General features: G+C 42.6%; 1 protein-coding gene across 7 annotated transcripts in view; it reads left to right on the plus strand.

The window, feature by feature from the left end:
- Window positions 1–15,363, plus strand: part of EVL (Enah/Vasp-like) — a 155,535-nt gene that overhangs the window by 45,469 nt on the left and 94,703 nt on the right. The window lies entirely within an intron of this gene.

Raw genomic sequence — 15,363 nt, forward strand, 5'->3', positions numbered from 1 at the left:
ATTCACCTGGGGTGGAAAGCCAATACAAGAGGGCAGCCTAGTAGAAGGATTTAGGTGTTGGGTTTTACTTTTGATAAGCCACAAAAGGTAATACATAAACTGTATTTTATATTCTTAGTCTGAGAGCCTTTGTCAGCGTGTGCCACAGCTCATTGCTTGGCTGGATGAAGGTTTGTGTTTCCTTGTTTTGTATCTTTAAAAAAGAATTGTTAAAATCTACCTTCGCTTAAGAACACTTCAGTCAGTGCTACATGCTGGGTATTGAAGTTACACAGAATGTCTGCTCACAGAAAAGGTGGCAGTCTGAAAGTGGTTGCATTTAAAAGTTAAGCCACTGTTGCCTCTTCCTGCGTAAGTACAGAGAGGGCTGCATTCATTCCTGTTAGTTCACTTGCATTGGCTGAGTACTGTGAATTAAATATTTGGAAACTGAATAGAATAAGCATAAAATTTTTGTGGTGGTTTTTTTTTTCTGGTGTTCTAATTATGAATGAAAATGTGATCAAGGAGATCTGCTAGCTCTAAAGCTGTGGGAGAGACCAAGCTTAGAGTCTGTCACTTTGGTGTGATAGCAGATGATCTTAATGTCTATTTTGTAATATTTTTTAAGTTACTTTTTAGATAGCACTGAGGGAGTTATGTGAGTTTATATGCTGTGAATTAAAACTCAAATTTCCATCACTACACAGCATGGCAAATCAAAACCAGAAAAAAAAATCATCTATGAAATATAAAATGTACATCATTCACTTTGCCTAAGTTAATGTAAAAATTAAAATTCCAAATAAAGGTATGTTTAATCTGTGTAATTGCTTATTGCATTTAGATACTGAATAGTGTATTCACCTAAGAAAGCACCAAGTTTCTTCTAACCAATAAGAGTTTCCTTTGGGAAAATAGATTTAAAAAGCACAAATGCAAACCAAAATGGAGATAGTGAAGGAAACCCTGGTTTAATTAATCTTACTGATTTAAATCATAATTAATATAACTGAAACAAATCAACCCCTGTACTTATTGCTTTGGGAAGAATAACCTGCGGGCCCACATGGAGATGAATGTTTGCTCGGAAGGAGCCTGGGTGGGGGAGGTGGTACCCCAGGATGCAGCACCCACCCCAGCTCACTGCACCTCTGCAAGAATTTCTCACTTCCAGGGAAGAGAGATGATCAGGACAGAGATCTGTGGTGCAGACCCAAGGCAGCTGCCACAGTGGTTGGGAAATCATGCTTTTAAATCCCCTTATGAAACTATCCTTTGCTTTTACTAGAAAGGTCTTAAAGTATCCCAAATTGGAAAACAACACTTAGTTTTTAGTTTAATTTGAAACAAAAGGTTTGTTGTAGGCAAAAGTGATGGTTTTTATTTGGTTCATCCCAAATAGTTCAATTTTTCCATTTTCTGTAAGGGAAGTAAATCACCATTAAGTGCTGATTTCTCCTTATGGTTGTTTATTGTAGTGCAGTGATTTGTTCTGCTTTCAAGTGTCATTAATCCGCAAGAAATACATTAGAGTTTCTGAGTAAGCTTTTATTTGTCAGATTTGACAGGGGTTTAATCCTCAGCATTGTTAAAAAGGCGTTTCTTTTTATGGAGGTGCCTTTTTAGGAAATACAGTGTGCAGATGGTGAAAATTTAGAGATTGAAGTTGTCTCCTATTGTTACTTTTTCTTCTCTTTTTCCTTCTCCTTCTGCCACATGTAGCTGTTTAGGGCTTGGGGTGATGTTTGCTGTAAGCATGGGGTGATCAGAGGAGGAAGAGCACCGCCATCTGCATCTGAGCTTTGGCCTGGTGGTCTGGAGCTTCTGGGGCTGTTTCTGGCTTTGCCACTCACCTGCATGGTGGGTTTGGGTGAGTTTTCCGGCATCACCAACTGGAAATAACTGCATGTAGGATTTAGTCTTGGGTGGTGTAGCCTGCTGTCTCCGTGCATAGCATGTTGTCTCTGTGCAATGGAAAGTTTGGGCTTTCTGTGCAGGAAGACTTGCTTCAGAGCTGACAGCAAGACAGAAGAGACTCAGTGAAACAAAAAAAAACCCTCTGTAAAACCAGCATGCTAAGAACTACCACAAACCACAAAAGTTTCCTCCCATGCTTCTTTGCCTGCTCTTCCCAAGCAAAGGCTGTAGCACTTCAGCCAAGAGGCATGTAATTAAAAGCACTACCATACTGTGTCCCTGAGAGATGTCAACAGAGAGGAGTCCTATGTGATGGACAGTGGAGCATCTGGGAGGGGGGAAGGATTCTCTTCTCTGTTCCCTTGCCTGTTTCTGGGAGATGCTATGGGAGTGTCATAGTGATGGTCCCAATTTAATTTAAACAAAATTGAAAAATCAAGACTGTGTGTAGCAGCAGAAGTTTGTTCTCACTCAACTCAGCTCCAAAGGAAAAGCTACAGAAGGTCATTTGGTACTTGAAGAGGTTTCGTATCTAGAAAGAGCTTGCTGGCAATAGAGTCCCTGCTCCATTGGGAACATGGGGCACTCTGACAGTATTTGAGGCAGCGGTAAATCCATATACAAAGCAGCAGAGCAGCCCACACAGAGAGGGCAGCATACATGAAAAGACTACAATTTTACAAGAGGAACTGTTTTTTTTGTAGGGTTGTATAAAGTTTTACTTTCTCCTTTGTAAAAATTACTCAAAATCTCTACAACAGCAGCTTTCATCTGTTTAGGGCACACCTCACAATGATGCCACACTGCCGTGATTTTCTTTCTGGGCTTTTTATTTCTTACTGTCATATCTAAAATTTTTTTTCTTAAACAAACATAGCTTGATGGGAACCGTCACTGTCCCTTGGTTTGGGGGAGGGGGAAAGCCTTTCTGTTGACAGTAAGGTGAGTGGGGTACAGGTTCAGACACTGGATTTGGTGTGGATGTGTGACGTGGCTGCAAAATGAATGTCTGAGATGGGCAAAGGGATCTGTGAGAAGAGGTGGTATAGAAAAGGCATAGATAGGGATGTCTCGCAAAATCCTAAGAAATGCTTCCAATTCATAGGGGATGTCTTTGTTGCTGGAGAGAGCTTGCCATCAGTTTTAAATGATGGTTATTCACTTTTTCTTTGAGACTGCTACAAGGAATACAAAATTACACATCTGCTTCACCCTGTCCTGAAATTCACCCTTCAGTCTGCAAAAATGAAACAAGAACTGGTGACTTTTCAATATGTATGGAGTGTTTTATTATATCTGCTGTGCCTAGAACAACCTTGCTAAAAAACTCCAGAAAATGTAAATGCTGTGCTATGAATAGGCAAATGCTTCCTAAGCATTAATGTGTGCTGAATAACCTTTGTACCTTAGCATACTGCCAAATCTGCAGTGAAAACTGGTAGCTGAATAATTTATTGGGTTTAGCACGGCGCCTGGCTCTGGACATGGAAAGCCAGGTCTTTCAGCCCTGGCGGTGGGACTGCTCTGTGGCGGATGACACTGGATGGGGTTCAACCACAGCATCTCTGTGAAACTGGAAGGCAGATTTTCACTACAAAGGGGTGCTCAGGACAAGCCAATTTGATCTTCTCTAGTCCCTTCATATTCCTTTTTGAAAACAAAGCAGCTTTTCAGGACCATTTATTGAAAGCAGAATGTGCCACTGCTGCTAGGCTTGGGAGAAAAGACAGAATATCCTCAGCAGCCGTGTCTACCAACACCAAGATGAAGGAACACAGACGTAACTGTGTGTCTTATTATGGGCTTCTGGGTGGTGTTTTTTCCTGTTTGTTTCTAATTTAAAAATTGGAGTAAATCATTATAGGATGCGTATATCTTAGGAAGTAACTCATGTTCTAATAGGAATGTCTGTGTAAATCATGCTATATCGTAAGCACCACTTTCTATCACTCTGTATGTCATCAGAGCTGTTTCAGAACCTATTTTCAGCTGTATCAGCCACAATGGATATTTTTAAAAATGCTTTCCGATTATGCCATTCTGCTGCTGACTCAAAGAGGGGAAAATGGTAAGGCCAGCTTTCAAACTGATGCATACTCTGTCTGCTTCAATGAAATCAATATGTTAGTCTCCACCTACTCTGGCCTGGGGTTATCTTTGTGGACTATGTATCAGAAGAATGTTTAATCATTATAAGCATTTGCAAATTCTCTAAAATCAATATTCTGTTTTCTTTTAAACTTGCATTTAGTAAAATATTCTCAAGATTTCTTTCCTCTAAAAAAGTTAGTAGCTATTAATTATGAGAGAAATAAATTCAAATTATTTTCCCCGGTGACACGGTTTCCTCTGTACTATGGCCCACATAATTCCTGTTCTTACCACAATAACATTCCTGAGGTTCCACCCAAGATAAATTTATCTTGATGTATGCTAGGTTATCTATCCATGAAAATATAGCGGGGGGGAGCAAAATCTGGCTGCTGCCGTGGCTGTGCACATGCTAGAAAATCTGCTGGCAGCAAACACAGCACATGGTGAAAAGTTAGTTGCCCTGATTATGTCTTTTCCAGAAAGTCAGAGAGACGAAGGCGTCCCCGAATCCCCTGAACCGGCAGTGCCAACCACAGGGCACGTGGGTGTGCTCTGCTTCCTCGTGCAGCTGGATGTAGCACGCAGCGCTCCCTCTATAGCACCACCCATCACTCTTCATAACATCAGTATCGCACAGAACCAGTTTTGCACTGAGCTGAACAGTATTTCAGCAGAAATGCAACTCTTCAAAATATACCTTTGATGCTACACTAAAGGTCATCTCCACTATCGTTCTCGCTTTACATGACCCAGCACTGTGAAAACCAGCTGCACTGATGCTGCGGCCAGGCAGGCAGAGAACCACACTGTGTAGCTGTAGGGACAGAAGCGTATGTGTGTCCTGCTAATACCCGTGTGTTAACTTCAGAACTGCTCAAGGGTCGTATCTTCATCCAGTGAACTAACAGAAATTGCCATCCTCTTTCTCTGCTTCCCTCAGCAATTGCACATTGTGGATTTTTTATTTCTTCTCCAGCAATAGTCTGCAACCTTGAATTGTGCTAATAACACACACCAGATTGATGTTCATGCCACATGGGGTGGGTAGCAGGGGTGCCTCAGTGCAGCTAGCATCCTCTTCCTGGAGATTACAGCCATCAATTTCCATCTGCTGTGAGTATCTACAATGTGATCCTGGGTATAGGAATGTCAGTTGGCTCCCAAGGCTGAGCGGGTTTCCATTTGGCAACCATCCCTCCACCCCTAGCATCAGTGCTATAAAGACATCATCAGCAGGTAATTTGCTTTGGCCCCATAATGCATAAGCCTGCAATTACCTATTATCCTCTACTGCATTAGACTGGTATACCCAGTCTGGTACCTTCTGAGACTTTGTGGATGCCTTATAGCTTTCAGTCCAATAGCAGTTGTCTCTTTTGCTGGCTAATCTGAAGTGTTATTATTCAGTATTGTTTTTTTTGAAAAAAAAAAAAAAAAAAAAAAAAAAGCAGCTTCCAACCTTAATTAAATGTAGTGTGAGCCAAGCCTGGAATTTCAGGACAATGGGAAAGCAGATCCATTTGGAGGGCAGTAGACTCACAGCCTCAGCAGCTGTGAAGCAACATCCCTTCTTGGCTGGGCAGGCTCAGCACAGACAAAACTTACTGTCCAACTTCGGAGGCCTCTTGAAAACTTGGTCCGCATATTGCTCTCACCCTGCACCCTGTCCAGCAGCCTCAGTCCCTTCTCCTCAGCCCTGTTTGCTGGTGGCTCTGCTGAGGCAGAGGCCAAACGCCGACAGTGGCTGCTGGCTTCCTGGTGTGAATTCTTGTAGCATCTTTTACACAGCCCTCTCCATCACTGTGGGCACAGCCCCATTATGAGCACTGGAAGTTAGCAAAGCTCATGGATTTCCTAGTGGAAATCCTGATAGCTGCGATCACTACTGCTTCATGAAAGAGAATGGCGTTAAGGGGAAGTTGTGGTCTGGTCCAGCTCCTCTGGACAAAATATCTGGATCTGAAACCCTGAAAGTTGTTTCTTCCTCTGCATTCTTCCCACTCCCTTCCCGTTCAGCTGCAGATGCAGGGTCTCCATTCATGTGTGGTCCCTGCTTCACCACTGATCTGGTCTGAAAGCATGCACAGTAGGAGTTGCTGCCCTGATGCACTAATCTGAATTTTAACACTGATTTCTGTCAAGGAAGCCCTATTGCCAGGGTAGGGAGGTAGGCTGGGGAACCTCACAGGGAAGGGGACATCCTGGATGAAACAGCTGAGGACTGTGGAGTTGAGCCTGATCCCTCCATGAAGCATCAGACCCCATAGGCTGCAGGTGCATCTCTGGTGCAGCCAGTAAACCCCTATGCTCAGCAGCTTCAAGGTGAACTGTGTGAGGGCTTTTCAACTATTCATTTCCAGGTTATTTCTAAACAGTGCCTGTGATTACTCCAGAAACCACGACTATAACACTTGGAGGAAGAAGAAGGACTTAATAAAACCAAATGTATGTGTTAACAGTAATTCACAGCAGGCTCTGTGGCTCAGCCCACCAGCTGCCATAGTCTGCAGTGGTTGCATTTAGCCAAGCTTAAAAGCAGGAGCAGTGCTGGCTCTGGAGGAACCTACTGTTCCTGCCTATTGTCTGGAGAATAAATTGCTTTATAGTAATGCCTGGAAATCATGTGCCAGTTACATGCTGAACAGATAAAGGGGAGACAGAGTACAGATTTGTACCATGACTTTGTAAAACTTTCTCACTGGGTCTTTTGGGCCTCCTGTTAGTAAAGGGCCTGATTCCTCCCTGTTTTCTTCCAGGTGGTGGTTTGTCCCTGCAGGGAGTATGTAAAGCACTATCACGTCAGATGCTGTTTCATAGCACTTGGCTTGTGCATGTACTAACAGCAATACTGGAAAACAGCATTTTTTCTTTTTACTATGGTATGTTCTAGATCCATCAGGAGTTGCAAATGTTCTAGGATAAATATAGCTTGTTCCTTTGCTAGCTCAGAGCCTGCTGTGGCAAAGCTGCTTTCCTCCTGAAAAAAGGAGGATGTGGTGGAAGGGAAGAGGCATCCCCCATGCTATGACAAACCCGTCTGGTGATGCGTGGGAGGTGGGCCTGGGAATTTGAATGCCACCACAACACGGTCTAAATGCCCCAAATAACTGTGCATGACGGCGTTCCATGGGCCAGTTCTGTCCTCTCACAGGCTGAAGCCTCAAAATGCTCAGTGAAGATGTTTATACCATCCTTAGTTTCTCTATTGCAGCGTTCATCTGCAATCGTCCACAAAAATCTTCTCCCTTTTGAAGACCAAACAATTGTTGCTTTTGGCCCCTTCTCCAAAGACAGGGTCTCAGCTTGGTTCTTTGGGAGACCTTTCTCTGCAAGCAGATGAGTGACTCCAGGGACAGCAGCAGAAGCTTTGCATTTCTGAACTCCTCCTTCTTGGGTCACTTAGGTGGGGCAGCATCTCCCCTGTTAATACTGATGTACCTGCCACATCACCTGCCTCGGCTCCCTTCTCTTGCCCAGTACTAACTGCAAACCACCTGCCGTGGCCTTGTGTCTTGCTGCTGCCCTGTGCCTGTCTGCCCTGTCCTCTGGTGTTGGTTGTATCTGCTTCTAGTGCCCCAGTTTATGCTTAAATGGTTTAATTTTCTGAGCAGGGGGTTTCAGGGAATGGAAGGATATGTCCTTGCAAAAATGAGGAAAAAACCTCCTACAAGATCAATGGATGTCTCTGTCAGTATAAAACAAATTTGAGGGCGAAGAATCTCCTTCCTTCCTCCACATTCCTCTGTCTTTTTCCCAAGGGTATTGTAAACAGCAAAACTGCTTCTGGAAAGCACTGTCCTGGCGGTGGAAATGGCTTTCTGTGGCTACTTACAATTACTGTGGAGATCAATAGGGAATAGCAGCACTTGTGCAGCGAAGAGTGAATGACATGAACTTAACTTTCCCTCCCCTGCTATGATGTGTAGTGTACTGTGGCCCTGTTTCCTTATCTTCTTTATACACAAGTGTCATTTCAGGCTTGATTTTTTTTCAGTATCAGCAAACAAGGTACAGATTTTACTGTACTGAAGCAACCCAAAACTTTGCCGCTGTTCAGGGGGGTGTCTCCTTGTAATCTCCCCTCCAGACATATTTGCAGGCTCTCAGATCCCTTCACCATAATGTGCTTTAAGACAATCTTGTTACCTTTCATATATATATATGTCCATGTGCTGTGTTTGGAGCTGTATGGGGAAGACAGATGAGCTTCACGTGCCTTCCCTTAGAGCAATGCTAGCCACATGGGATGCCATGCAAAGGGAAGTGGAACCATCTTAAAAAGCTGAGGAAAAAATTGACAGCTTAGTAAAGGAATGGGAGGCATTTGGTGCAATCTACATATGAAAAAAAGTACATACCATTGTAAAGGTCTTTTTCTTAACTTTTGAAAGCTTGGACAGCATCGTGCCTACCAGGTTAAATTGTTTCCTTCAAAAGTCATTGACAGTAGGAATCACATTGCAGTGGTTTTGAAGGCTGGACTGAACAGTGGGATAAATAAGAGTTACATTTTTGGATTGTTCATTATCATATTGCTCTCATTCAGCTTAATGATCCAATTATCCACTTACAGAAATTAATTACAAAACAGGCTGTAAAAGTGTCCAGGATGGGTTTTGTCGAGCCAGCAGCATGCTGTGGGACGTGATGAGTGAGGCTGAGCCTCTCTCCATTTCCGTTCTTGTAAGAGGCTTCTTTCCTTGGGGTATGGGAGGTGGGAATAGAGAGCTTCAGTCTTGGACTGCAGTTTGAAACCTCCTGTCAGTCTGTTATACTTAATGTTCAGCTTTGCCTTGGGTAAAAGTGGGCTTGAGAACATCACACGTTGGGGAAAGAATCTGAAAGTGGGTTGGAGCTAATTGAGCCGCAGCATTAAGGGTTCTCCATCGTTCTAGGGCACTTGGGCACTGCAAAGAGAGGATTTACTGCAGGGATTTTGGTCTGTAAAACGTGAAGTGCCCGTCTGTAGCAATGGCATGGCTTGTGTCAAGGGAATATGATGTAACAGATCAGAGTTAAATTAAAACACACTTCATGTATTTATAAATGAGAAGAGGTATCTGTTTTCATGCTTAGGTGAATTTGACACGTACGAATGTATGAACCACAGTCTCTGGTGGTTGTTATTGTTTTAATAGTAATTGAAAACCCAGAGAGTACAAATTGCTTGTGTTTCTTCATGGCAAAACTGGATTACATACAATCTGGAAGGAAATACTATACTCTGCAGAATAAAACTGATTTATGTGTTGCCTGTTAATCTTTCATCATTAACACTAACTGAAGCTAGGATTGCTTTTGGGGTTGTTTTTTTTTCTTTTCTGTTTTGGGGGTTGTTTCTTGTTATCAATAAAAGAAGTTAAGCATTGAATTGATTATTTGAATATTTAAAGTCTGCATCATGCATCACCATGAACGCTGTGATATTTAGAGGCACTGACAGCTTTCCCTCTGGCTATTAACATGTCTGCTTTATACAACACAAATGTCAACATCACTACTACTCTAATTAGAGCAGTAGGTCAAACAGCGTCTTTGTCTGTAGAGGAACCTGAGCCATTAGCCATGTTAAGAAGAAACCCCTTTGCTAAGCTTGATTTATTTTTATGAGGTTTGTTTTATCCTGTAACAACCTACAAACCCACTGTTTTTCAGTAGGTCATTTTTGCTTACTGCAGAAAGGGAATTACATAGAAGAGATTCTCCCTCAACCTGTTCAGCCCTTCCGCCTGAGCTGCAAAGCAAACCTTTCACAGCGATCCCAGCTCGCTGCAGGTCTGACCTGCGTGAGAGGAGTACATTGATTTGTTTTTTTTTCAAACACAAGAAATGTATGTTCCCAGGGACAGTTTAAATGATAATAGTACTGTAAGCTGTAAAAGCTTATGAAGGTCGAGAAATAAAGTGCTATCTCTTAAAATTGTTTTCTGATGCAAAGCAAAATTGCCATGATCGTCCTCGTTTGGGTACTATACTGGAGGCACCAGTTTGATTTTGTCTTTTCTCATTTGTTTTTAAGTAGAATTTAGCATCATTTACATAATGGTAAATCTTGCATTTAAGACCAAGAAACCAGTGGTTCCCATCTTGAATATCTGAAAGATGTGATTGCTGTTTACAGTTTATCCCATTTGTTTTTCTGACAATGTCTTTGATTGCTTCTCTTTCAATGCACTACACACATCTTGCTAACTGAAATTTCCTGTAGCATTATGGAAATAGATTGAAAATTATTTTAAACTAGACACTGGGGTTAGCAGTCTTTAATTTTTAAATAATTTTAAAACATATTTTAAACTATATTTTTTGTTTCTGTGATCTTGGGTTTTGGTGGCTAAGTTGTTGGTGAGTCTCCAGTGGAAATTCTCAGATTTCAGAACTGCAGGATTTTTCCTTAGAGTAAGTAATAATCAAATGAGCTAACACAGGCATGAGCTACTGTATACACTTTAATCCTGCTAGTTGTTTCTCTGAAAGGAGAATGCCAGCAGCAGACAGGAGGTCACAACCATCTTTCCTCCTTAAAGAAAAGCATGTGGAAGAAGAGTGTGTAGGACAGATGGACAATGGATGGTTTGGGTCTGGTTTCTCTGTTTCATGTTCTCATTAACATTTGGCACAACCACTTGTGCTTCCTTTCCCCTGCCCGTCTTCCCTTCCCTACAGTGACGCGTGCCCCCACACAGATCGGGGTGGCTGCAGGTAACTCCTTGCAGATTATACACTCATTTGCCTGCACCCTGGAGCAAACCTGAAGCACACGGAGAGCACAAAGGATAGTAATCCATCATCCCTTCTCTAACCTGTCCTGAGCCACACAGTGTACCCAAAGCCTTGTAGCGCATCGGCACTGGTGAGCACCTCCTGCGTGTCTTGGGCTGTGGGTTTTTGGAGGATTTGTGCTTTAATGCTGTGGGAGTTTTGGGAGCTTTGGTGGTTTTCTTTGTTTTGTTTTGTTTTTTTTTTCTTTTCTTACATTTGCCAGGGATTGTCATTCTACAGCAAATTAAAGCTGTTTATTCCCCCAGACAGAAGCTGTATTTGCAGATTTATGTCGCCCTTCTCTGAAAAGACAGTGCTTCTTCTGCCAAATTAAGTGCAGCGGATCTATGACCTGGAGGCTGCTCTTCAATAGGCTGGAATTAAACCATCCAACACACTCCCAGCATAAACTCTGCTCCTATAAACAAGCTCAGACAGAGGATACCAGGTGCCAAGTCTCCCCTGGATTTCAGAGGGGTACCTAACTACCTGAGGTATCTTTAGAAATCCCAGTCTTACCCCTAAAAAAAAAATAGAACTGAAATAACTGAATTGGGCTTAATTTGTTTTCGTTACTGCAGGACAGACCTATGAATTGATGTCTTTCAATTCGGTTTTTGATTTCTTATTGCATAGGTTGAAGGACTAAAGGGTACTATTTCCTTATTATTTTTCAGAATAAGAACGTCCTTATACGTGCACCAAAATACTGCAAATGAAAAACATAAAATAATTTCTTTGCTGTTGTTTGTGGGTAAAACAAGTCTTACATGGAGATCATACATAAGCATAACGAGTTTCTTAGTTTGCATAAATAGTTTGGCTCTTACTGGCTGGGTACAAGTATGGCCTATGGGCTGTTCTGGCTCTTGGTCAAGTGATGCTCTCTGCACCCCTGAACGAAGGAGGCACAGAGAGGGTCATGGGTGGCTGCCAAGTTGGCCAGTACCTTTAGGAATGAGCTGGGGAGCTCTGCTGTTTTGGAAACATGAGTCTCTACCGCTCACACTGAGGAAACCATCTTACCCCCACCGGCTCTACCCTGGTTGTTTGCTGGGAACCCTGCTCAGCAGGAGGCATTTCTTCCTCTCTCTCACCCTGCAGTGCTGGTTCTCACACTGCTCTGTGCAGTGTCTCTGAAGGCACACTTTTCATACTGTGTTACCTTTATTATAATGAGGTGGATGCTCATTAGAGCATCACAGTTTCAAACAGAGGCACAATTTTGCTTGAGGAATGCCGTAATATTAGTCCGGAACCTGGACACTAACCTTATCTCAAGCAGGGTTATGTCAAACTGTAAGTGATGATACTTATTTGTAACACCTGAAGTGGATGATAGAATTGCAAGTGTTTATAAAATGTACAGATGAAAAACTGAAGGAAAATGTAAATCTACAAAGACCCTCTCATTCTCTCCTACCATTCAGCCAGCCCTCTGCTTCCTGGCTCTTTGGTGTCATGGCCCATACAGAGGAGCTTTGCCCTCATACCTTGGTGTCAGAGAGCTCCCATCCCAGCAGAGTACACTCACTTCCCAGAGTCCTCCAAGGGTTTCCGTCATACTAATTTTTCCTTTTGTAAGTTTATGCATTAGTTAAAGCAAGAGGTCAGTGTTGATTCCATGTTCTGCCTCCCCTCTTTGGAGATGTGGGTGTTGCTGTGGTGGAGCAGCTACTACACTGTTTCCAGCCTGTCTGTGAAAAGCTCTGCGGCTCAGCTCTGCCTGCAAACCTGGCTGCTCGGTGCAGGCGGGCTCCATCCACTGAGTTGCATCTTGTGCAGCATCTGTGATCTGAGACGAGCACAGATCCACGTGAAGCGTGAGTCTTGGTTTTTGCCACGTGACTGAGAATGCCCTGGGGTGAAGCTAGATTTGAAGAAACTGATCCTAAAAGCTGTCTTGAAGGGATACTTGTAGAACAGAGCAAAATAGCATAGCGTAGCACAGCACAGCATAGCACAGCACCAGTAAAATGGAATTTGCAACAAACCCTTGTCTTTTCTGAACCTTATGCTCATCTAAGGGATTTTTAGTTAACCGAGCACCAGCTAGCAAAGCAAGAGTGGTACTTGTGTAGCAGCACCAGTTTGCTGGGTGGAAGTATAAACCTGCTGAGTGAGCAGTATTCTGTCTGTTTGCTGGGGAGGGTTCTGTTAAATACTTTGGTGCCTTGAGACTCCAAAGTCAGAGCTGGGCAGTGAGTCTGGCAGCAGAGAGCATGGCAGCGTGCATCCAAGGGCTGGCAGTACCTTCCTGCATGTCGCAGATTGAGAGAGGCTGCATAGAAACTAAGACATGGAAAATCTCATGTTTCAGCAGGTTTTGTTCTTATTCTCATTTTTAAAATGGTGTGAACCTGACTCTAAGTGGCAGTGAAAGTGAGGGTCTGAGAGCAATGAGGCATATGGAACACCAATTAATAGCTATTGCTTTATGCTATTTTCTCCTTTCTCTTGTTCTGGGGTAGGCGAGAGGAGTCCTGAAGAGCAAATTGCCTTTATCCAGAAAAGATATGAGGGAGGGGTGGAAAACCAGACAAATGATAGAGTCTACTAGGTGCATAACGCCAAGCTGGATGCTGGAAACCATTCCCTGCGCAGGCTACCATAACCTTCAGTGAGGCAGGGAAGCTTTATTTTCACGCATCATGTATTTCAGAGGAGTCTTCCCCAAATACAGGGTCTGATTTCCAGCTGTGGTTGTATTGTTAAGTAAATAAGGATCATTGTCTGGGTGTTAGAAGCCAGTCAGCCTAAGCAGAAAGAGATGAGACAGGCAAGGAAGGCAGAAATATTGAAGAGAAAAGGCTCATGGTAAAAAATGCAGACAGTACTTAGGAAAATGATTCTTTGAAACTAATGCTCCCTAACCCAGTTCCAGTGCCTGCCATGGGAATGCAAGCAGGATTTGAATAGGGGACTTGGAGGTCACTGTTTTATCCATTAAGCTGTAACTGCCTAACCTAAGTGTGCAGCCCAAGAGACAATTCAGGGTTTTGCCTCATTGGTATTCTGTTTGCACTTTGGGGAGTTGGTTTCAGCAGACCAAATAACGCTGCAACGCTGCTCAGCTGATAACACACCAATTATAAAGTTCACTGTGAGAGATCCTGCTGTGAGCTGTCTGAAGGTTTCTGCATCAGTTTTGATTTTGGTAAGGTCTTCAGGGTGTAGAGAGAAGCCAGCATGGATGTAGGGGAAGAGGTTGGAGGTTATGGCAATTTATTAAATCTTTCAAAAGTCTTGTGGGTTTTTTTTAATTAACAGTTTAATCATTATACAGCTTTGGATGCTGATTTCCATATTCTTGTTGGAGTTGAGAATTAATGGTTGCTGCACCTGAAATAGGAATTTGCCTTGGCTGTGTCTATTAGCATTACTGTAGAGGCTGGTCTGCCGTAACACTGGGCAAGTGGAAGATGTACTGCAGGTTGTTTGTTGCTCCTTCTTAGAGACCCTCCACCACCTCATTTCAGCCCTCCTGAATTGGAGCTTGGGAGATGGTGGAGCTTTAGAAAGCAGTCAGGCTGGGAAAGGCGTTACCAGGAAAGGAATGATGAAATACTTCTGAAACTTTCCCTGTTCTCTCCATCCACCTCTCCTTTCTGTAGTTTGTTGACTTGTAAGTGGTTTTCAGTTCTCTTTTAAATTTTCTTTTCAAAACATTGTATCAGTTATGCAAAAAAACAGTTCTAAATATTTCACTGCTGTTATAATAAAACCAGGGTTCTATTATGAAAAGCGCGCCTTGACGTATAGACTGTTGAAAACTCCCAGTCTGTATCATGGCTCAAGGGCTAAACTTTTATGTCAAGCTTCGGGTGGGAGGGTTATCTTTTGACAAGTCCGTCTGAAGTGCTGACAAAAAAGTTAGATGTTTTAGGGAGTAAAAAAAATGCCAGAGAACTAGAAAGTTATACGTCTGGAAAAAGTCTGTAATTCCCAATAAGGAGAGAGCAAGATGGGGAATATAGGATCTATGAAGAACTTTCACCCTTGCAAGCTGTAACTGTGTTTGCTACTACTTACCAATTGTAGATTTGAAGTCAAAGGAATTTATATGGTCTTCCATTTCTCATTGTTATTGGAAGGTGATTTGGTTCTTTATTCTTCCTAATCAACATTAACTTAATTTTACTGAAAATTGCTTTGCCTTGGATTTTTTTTTTTTTTCTCAGCAATTATCCAGTTATGCACTTTGCTCTGCTGGACACTGCGGCTCTGCAGAAACAAAGGATGCTGCTTCACAAAATCTTGACATTTCACTAGACCTGCTTCCTTTTGTGGCTCAGACAAGGGTCTGTATTATTTGTCATCCTCTCATGCAATGGTCTCCGAAGTGAGATGTGCACGAGACAGTCCACTGGGGTGTGGGAAGAAGATTTTTGAACTTCAGTGGTACATGTGTATAATTTATAAATAAATATGTATTGGGGTGCATAAAGTTTTTACTGATAGGGGTGTGAGGTCAAAAAAGTTTGGAAATCCCTGTTCCAGTAACTTTTTAGCTCATCTGTAAGAACTGTGGAAGAATCTTTGTTGACTTTGACTTGTGAAAATTACCAAGAACCATAGGAACGTCTTCTCCGTGTTGTAGACACAAGT

Source organism: Phalacrocorax aristotelis, chromosome 9 (assembly GCF_949628215.1).
Source record: "Phalacrocorax aristotelis chromosome 9, bGulAri2.1, whole genome shotgun sequence".
Taxonomy (NCBI): Eukaryota; Metazoa; Chordata; class Aves; order Suliformes; family Phalacrocoracidae; genus Phalacrocorax; species Phalacrocorax aristotelis.